Here is an 8,752-nt window from a genome sequence, read left to right as displayed (position 1 = left end):
TAAGCCATGGAAAAGTTATATTACAGTAGACACAACGCAAAAACAAAATATGAATTGGTTTGCAACAGTACTTGGAGTAGTGATTTGCTTTATTATACTAACAGATCTTACCGAGTTTTCTGTTGAAGTTTTGTGTGGATGAAGTGTTCGATGATCGAGAAGGTCTCGATGTGAGAAGAAGGAAGAGAGGCAAGAGCTCAAGCTTGGGTATGCCCGAGGCACCCCAAGTAAATATTCAAGGAGACTCAAGCATCTAAGCTTGGGGATGCCCCGGAAGACATCCCCTCTTTCTTCAACAAGTATCGGTATGTTTTCGGATTCGTTTCGTTCATGCGATATGTGCAATCTTGGAGCATCTTTTGCATTTAGTTTTCATTTTTTATGCACCATGCTGGTATGAGATAGTCCTTGGTTGATTTATAGAATGCTCTATGCACTTCACTTATATCTTTTGAGTATGGCTTTATAGAATGCTTCATGTGCTTCGCTTATATCATTTGAAGTTTGGATTGCCTGTTTCTCTTCATATAGAAAACTGCCATTTGTAGAATGCTCTTTTGCTTCACTTATATTTGTTAGATAGTGGGCATATATTTTCTAGAAAGAATTAAACTCTCTTGCTTCACTTATATCTATTTAGAAAGATGACAGGAACTGGTCATTCACATGGTTAGTCATAAAATCCTACATAAAACTTGTAGATCACTGAATATGATATGTTTGATTCCTTGCAATAGTTTTGCGATATAAAGATGGTGATATTAGAGTCATGCTAGTGGGTAGTTGTGGATTAGTAGAAATACTTGTGTTGAGGTTTGTGATTCCCGTAGCATGCACGTATGGTGAATCGTTATGTAACAAAGTCGGAGCATGAGGTATTTATTGATTGTCGTCCTTATGAGTGGCGGTCGGGGACAAGTGATGGTCTTTTCCTACCAATCTATCCCCCTAGGGGCATGCGTAGTAGTACTTTGCTTTGAGGGATAATAAACTTTTGCAATAATTATGTGAGTTCTTTATGACTAATGTTGAGTCCATGGATTATACGCACTCTCACCCTTCCACCATTGCTAGCCTCTCTAGTACCGCGCAACTTTCGCCGGTACCATAAACCCACCATATACCTTCCTCAAAACAGCCACCATACCTACCTATCATGGCATTTTCATAGCCATTCCGAGATATATTGCCATGCAACTTCCATCATCATCATATACATGACTTGAGCATTCATTCTCATATTGCTTTGCATGATCGTAAGATAGCTAGCATGATGTTTTCATGGCTTGTCCGTTTTTTTGATGCCATTGCTACGCTAGATAATTGCACATCCTGGTACACCGCCGGAGGCATTCATATAGAGTCATATCTTTGTTCTAGTATCGAGTTGTAATATCGAGTTGTAAGTAAATAAAAGTGTGATGATCATCATTATTAGAGCATTGCCCCGGTGAGGAAATGATGATGGAGACTATGATTCCCCCACAAGTCGGGATGAGACTCCGGACGAAAAAAAATTAAAAAATTAAAAAAAAGGCCAAAAAAAAGAGAAGGCACAAAAAAAGAAAAAAAAGAAAAAAAATGAGAGAAAAAGAGAGAAGGGGCAATGTTACTATCCTTTTACCACACTTGTGCTTCAAAGTAGCACCATGTTCTTCATATAGAGAGTCCCTTGAGTTATCATTTTCATATACTAGTGGGAATTTTCATTATAGAACTTGGCTTGTATATTCCAACGATGGGCTTCCTCAAATGCCCTAGGTCTTCATGAGCAAGCAAGTTGGATGCACACCCACTTAGTTTCAGTTTGAGCTTTCATATACTTATAGCTCTAGTGCATCTGTTGCATGGAAATCCCTATTCCTCACATTAACATCAATTGATGGGCATCTCCATAGCCCATTGATTAGCCGCGTTGATGTGAGACTTTCTCCCTTTTGTCTTCTCCACACAATCTCCACCATCATATTCTATTCCACCTATAGTTCTATGCCCATGGCTCAAGCTCATGTATTGCGTGAGGGTTGAAAAAGCTGAAGCGCGTTAAAAAGTATGAAACAATTGCTCGACTTGTCATCGGGGTTGTGCATGATGTGAATATTTTGTGTGGTAAAGATGGAGCATAGCCAGACTATATGATTTTGTAGGGATAACTTTCTTTGGCATTGTTATTTTGAAAAGACATGATTGCTTTATTAGTAGGCTTGAAGTATTATTGTTTTTATGTCAAATGATAGACTATTGCTTTGAATCACTCGTGTCTTAATATTCATGCCATGATTAGATATGTGATCAAGATTATGCTAGGTAGCATTCCACATCAAAAAATTATCTTTTTTATCATTTACCTACTCGAGGACGAGCAGGAATTAAGCTTGGGGATGCTGATACGTCTCCGTCGTATCTATAATTTTTGATTGTTCCATGACAATATTCTACAACTTTCATATACATTTGGCAACTTTTTATACTATTTTTGGGACTAACATATTGATCTAGTGCCCAGTGCCAGTTCATGTTTGTTGCTTGTTTTTTGTTTCGCAGAATATCCATATCAAAAGGAGTCCAAACGGGAGAAAAACTGACGGAGATTCTTTTTGGAATATATATGATTTTTGGGAAGACAAATCCACGCGAGACGATGCCCGAGGGGGCCACGAGGCAGGGGACGCGCTCCTGACCCTCGTGGCCACCCCGTAAGGCGGTTGATGCCCTTCTTTTGCCGCAAGAAAGCTAATATCCGGATAGAGATTGTGTTAAAATTTCAGCCCAATCGGAGTTACGGATCTCCGGGAATATAAGAAACGGTGAAAGGGTAGAATCTGAGAATGCAGAAACAAAGAGAGACAGAGAGACGGATCCAATCTCGGAGGGGCTCTCGCCCCTCCCACACCATGGAGGCCATGGACCAGAGGGGAAACCCTTCTCCCATCTAGGGAGGAGATCAAGGAAGAAGAAGAAGAATAAGAAGAAGAAGAAGAAGAAGAAGAAGAAGAAGGAGGAGGGGGCCCTCTCCCCCTCGCTTCCGGTGGCACCGGAGTGCCACCGGGGGCCATCATCATCACCGCAATCTTCACCAACAACTTCACCGCCATCATCACCAACTCTTCCCCCCTCTATGCAGCAGTGTAACCTCTCTCTTACCCGCTGTAATCTCTACTTAAACATGGTGCTCAACGCTATATATTATTTCCCAATGATGTATGGCTATCCTATGATGTTTGAGTAGATCCGTTTTGTCCTATGGGCTATTTGATGATCAAGATTGGTTTGAGTTGCATGTTTTATTATTGGTGCTGTCCTATGGTGCTCTCCGTGTCGCGCAAGCGTGAGGGGTCCCCGCTGTAGGGTGTTGCAATATGTTCATGATTTGCTTATGGTGGGTGGCGTGAGTGGCAGAAGCACATACCAGAGTAAGTAGGTTGTTTGCATATGGGATAAAGAGGACTTGATGCTTTAATGCTATGGTTGGGTTTTACCTTAATGATCTTTAGTAGTTGCGGATGCTTGCTAGAGTTCCAATCATAAGTGCATATGATCCAAGTAGAGAAAGTATGTTAGCTTATGCCTCTCCCTCATATAAAATTGCAATAATGATTACCAGTCTAGTTATCGATTGCCTAGGGACAAATAACTTTCTTGTGTGACAACAAGCTCTCTACTAAAACTAACTTAGTTGTGTCTTTATCTAAACAGCCCCTACTTTTTATTTACATGCTCTTTATTATCTTGCAAACCTATCCAACAACACCTACAAAGTACTTCTAGTTTCATACTTGTTCTAGGTAAAGCGAACGTCAAGCGTGCGTAGAGTTGTATCGGTGGTCGATAGAACTTGAAGGAATATTTGTTCTGCCTTTAGCTCCTCGTTGGGTTTGACACTCTTACTTATCGAAAACTGTTGCGATCCCCTATACTTGTGGGTTATCAATGTGCATTACCGAGAGGGCCCAGAGATACCTCTCCGATAATGGGAGTAACAAATCCTAATCTCGATCTGTGCCAACTCAACAAACACCATCAGAGACACCTGTAGAGCATCTTTATAATCACCCAGTTACGTTGTGATGTTTGATAGCACACAAGGTGTTCCTCCGGTATTCAGGAGTTGCATAATCTCATAGTCAGAGGAATATGTATAAATCATGATGAAAGCAATAGCAATAAAACTAAATGATCATTTATGCTAAGCTAACGGATGGGTCTTGTACATCACATCATTCTCTAATGATGGGATCCCATTCATCAAATGACAACACATGTCTATGGTCAGGAAACTTAACCATCTTTGATTAACGAGCTAGTCAAGTAGAGGCATACTAGGGACACTCTGTTTTGTCTATGTATTCACACATGTACTAAGTTTCCGGTTAATACAATTCTAGAATGAATAATAAACATTTATCAAGATATAAGGAAATATAAATAACAACTTTATTATTGCCTCTAGGGCATATTTCCGTCAGATGCATAGCAACGAGAGGGGAGAGTGTGTCTACGTACCCTCGTAGACTGTAAGCGGAAGCGTTTCACAACGCGGTTGATGTAGTCGAACTTTCTTCGTTACCCAACCGATCGAGTACCGAACGTACGGCACCTCCGCGCTCAGCACACGTTCAGCTCGGTGACGTCCACGCCTTCTTGGTCCAGCAAGACGGCGAGGTAGTGGATGAGTTCCGACAGCACGACGGCGTGGTGATAGTGATGGTGAATCTATCTTCGTAGGACTTCGCCTAAGCACTACGAAAATATGACCGGGGGTGTAAACGGTGGAGGGGGCACCACACACGGCTAGGCAATTTTCGGTTGTGCGCTAGGCGCCCCTCTCCCACATATATATAGGTGGGAGGGAGGGAGGAGAAGCCAAAGAAGGCGCCCAAGTAATAGGAATCCTACTTGGGGTCTCTCCCAAGCCGCGCCCCATGCCTTATATAGGTGCGGGGGAAAGGCAGGGGAGGGTGCCCCCCCTTTCCTTTCTCCCATGAGAGGGAAAGGAAGGAGGGGCTAGCCCTCCCCCTTTTCCTTCCCTAGGGCTGGCCGACCAGGGAGAGGGGCGCACCAGCCCCCTGTGGCGTTCGTTGATGATATAATGTTATATGAGTTATATGATTTGGTGACCGAATGTTGTTCAGAGTCTCGGATAAGATCACAAACATGATGAGGAGTCTCAAAATGGTCGAGAGGTAAAGATTGATATATAGGACAAGGGTATTCGGACACCGAAAAAGTTTCAGAGGGTGACGGGTACTTATCGAGTCACCGGAAGGTGTTCTGGGCACCCCCCCCCCCCCCCCCGGCAAAGCTATGGGCCTTATGGGCCAAGTGAGGGAACACACTAGCCCACAAGGGGCTGGTGTGCCCCCCATAGCTGGCCGGCCCTAGGGGAGAAGGAAAGTGGAGACTAGGTCTCCCCTTTTCCTTCCCCCTCCTGCTCCTTCCTTTCTCCTTTGGGAAAATATGGCAGGGGGCGCAGGGCAAGGCAGGGGCCCTAGGGGCCGGCGGCCAGCCCTAGGGCGCGCCTGGCTGCCTCCCCTCCCCTCCCACCTATATATACATGGGGAGGGGACGCCATACAAGAACACAACATTGTCTTAGCCGTGTGCGGCGCTCCCGTCCACTGTTTACTCCCTCAGTCATATTTTCGTAGTGCTTAGGCGAAGTCCTGCGGAGATCGCATCACCATCACCGTCACCACTCCGTCGTGCTATCGGAACTCATCCACTACCTCGCCGTCTTGCTGGATCAAGAAGGCGCGGACGTCACCGAGCTGAACGTGTGCTGAACGCAGAGGTGCCATACGTTCGGTACTCGATCGGTTGGATCACAAAGAAAGTTCGACTACATCAACCGTGTTGTGAAACGCTTCCACTTACGGTCTATGAGGGTACGTACACATACTCTCCCCCTCGTTGTTATGCGTCTTCATGGATAGATCATTGCGTGTGCGTAGAATTTTTTGTTTTCCATGCAACGTTTCCTAACACAGCCGCCCCCCAGCCGCCGAGTTCGGCCCAAACTGGGCGCAAATTAGGCCAAAATTTGGCACAAATTCAACAAAAGCTAATTTTTATCACATAGTTCATCACAGAAATCAATACAAATCAAATAGTTCAATGAAGCAATCTCACAATTCGAACGCAAATTAAAACACATCGAACTAGGCGTTGCCCTTGAGCCTCCATAGGTGCTCCACCAGATCATGCTACAGTTCTTGATGCACCTATGGGTCTCGGATCTCCTGACGCATATTGAGGAAGGCAACCCATGCAGCCGGTACCTGGTGATCAACAGCTGCAAGAGGACCCTGTCTGAAATATGGTTCAGTGTTAAACACTAGCTCTTCCCGCTCGCTCTCAATGATCATATTGTGCAAGATGACACAACAATTCATCACCTCCCACATCTGAGATTTTGACCAGGTCAGAGCGGGTTACCGGACAACAGCAAATCGAGATTGAAGCATACCAAATGCCCGCTCGACATCCTTCCCGCAAGCCACCTGCCACTTAGCAAAGTAGGAGTTCTTGCCTCCTAGCATAGGGTTTGTGTTAGGGATATAACTACCAGGTATGACCCGCCCAGGAGGGTCCGGGTCAATCTTAATGGCGGGTTTCTCAAAGAAGCCCGACAAGTATACAAGGCGACGGTTCATTATAAGACTTGTAGCAGGCCCAAGCCCAGAGGCGGCTTAAAGCCCATAATTGTAAACCGCCATGTATGAGTAAGACTTGTAAAGTAAGGCATGTAAAAGAAGTCACTGAGTCGGACACGTTGTATGAGCCGGCCGGGACTCTGTAGGCCGCTAGGCATCAACCCGTGTATATAAGGGGACGGCCCGGCGGCGATTTAGGGCAAGAAACAACAGATCGAGAGCCAAGCTAGCGTATTTCGCTCCTTGGTCATCAAAACCTAGCAATACCACAACAACTGGACTAGGCTTTACCTTCACCGCAAGGGGCCGAACCAGTATAAACCTCTCGTGTCCTTTGTCCCGATTAACCCCTTTAAGGTTCCTAGTTGCGATGGCTCCATGACTAAGTCCTTTCACTAGGACATTTGTTGTGACAATTCCACGACAATTTGAGATAGTCTTCACAAATTTGGACCATCTCGGATAGATGCCATCTACTAGGTAGTATCCCTTGTTGTAGTGGCGTCCATTGACCTCGAAGTTCATCGGCGGAGCATGACCTTCAACAAGCTTGGCAAACACATTCGAGCACTGCAGTACGTTGATGTCATTGTGAGTTCCTGGCATACCAAAGAAGGAGTGCCAATTTCAGAGGTCCTGTGTTGCCACTGCCTCAAGTACCACACTGCAAGCTCCTTTGGCGCCTTTGTACATCCCCTGCCAAGCAAATGGACAAGTTTTCCATGCCCAATGCATGCAGTCGATGCTTCCAAGCATCCCAGGAAATCGTCTTGCTGCATTCTGTGCTAGGATTCAAGCACTGTCTTCAGCATTGGGTGATTGCAAGTATTATGGTCCAAACACTTCCACCACTACCCTGCAGAATATGTGCAAACACTCAATGGTGGAGGACTCGACCGTGCGTCCATAGTCTTCATGTATATCACCGCGAGCTCCGTATGCAAGCATCCTCATAGTTGTCGTGCATTTCTGGAGTGAGGAGAATCCAACTGTGATGGTGCAATCCTTCTTGCAAATGAAATAGTTGTCGAACTCCCGGATGACATTCACAATCCTGAGGAAGAACTTCCGACTCATTCGATAACGGCGCCGAAATACTTTCTCGCCGTGCAGTGGAGAGTCGGCGAAGTAGTTGGCGTAGAGCAAGCAACAGTGCTCCATTCGACGCCTCTGCTTGCTCTTGCGGCGGCCCGGCGCCGAGCCACCTCGCCGCGGCTTTGCATTGTTCGCGAATAGGCCGACCAAGTGGCGAGGATCATGAGGTGCTCTTCGTCGTCGGTGTCGGCCTCGACTTCCTCCTCCATCAGAGCCGCGAACGCCTCCTCGTAGTCGGAGTCCATTGCCGAACACCTGGCGGGCATGGTGGGTGGTCAGCCGCCGGTATCCTCGCCTGCGTGGTCGGAATGCTGGAAAGCTCGCCCAGGAGTGGGATGGAGGCTGTCGCGGTGAAACCCTCTCTTTCTAGCGGGGAAATGGCCTTTCTAGCGGCGAAGCAGCGGCTGTGGGCAGGTGGGCGGCGCCGGGATCGGCATGGTGGGGAAAGGGGAAGTGGCGTCCCACGGGGCGCGGGTCGAATCTGGACGCCTCTTCTTGCTCTTGCGGCGGCCCGGCGCCGAGCCACCTCGCCGCGGCTTTGCATTGTTCGCGAACAGGCCGACCAGGCGGCGAGGATCATGAGGTGCTCTTCGTGGTCGGTGTCGGCCTCGACTTCCTCCTCCATCAGAGCCGCGAACGCCTCCTCGTAGTCGGAGTCCATTGCCGAACACCTGGAGGGCATGGTGGGTGGTCAGCCGCCGGTATCCTCGCCTGCGTGGTCGGAATGTTGGAAAGCTCACCCAGGAGTGAGATGGAGGCTGTCGCGGTGAAACCCTCTCTTTCTAGCGGGGAAATGGCTTTTCTAGCGGCGAAGCAGTGGCTGTGGGCAGGTGGGCGGCACCGGGATCGGCATGGTGGGGAAAGGGGAAGTGGCGTCCCGCGAGGCGTGGGTCGAATCTGGACAGGGTAAGGCGTTTCTCGCCTGACAGTGGTGGCCCAAGCGCCACTTTTCCTTCCGCCGGAGCCCTGAAGTGCCCCCAATGCGCTAGGTTCGGCCTGAAATCG

This window comes from Triticum urartu, chromosome 3A (assembly GCF_056163025.1).
Source record: "Triticum urartu cultivar PI428250 chromosome 3A, HENAU_Tu73, whole genome shotgun sequence".
Lineage (NCBI taxonomy): Eukaryota > Viridiplantae > Streptophyta > Magnoliopsida > Poales > Poaceae > Triticum > Triticum urartu.
The sequence above is the reverse complement of the archived record's forward strand: the minus strand, read 5'-3'. Positions refer to the sequence as shown.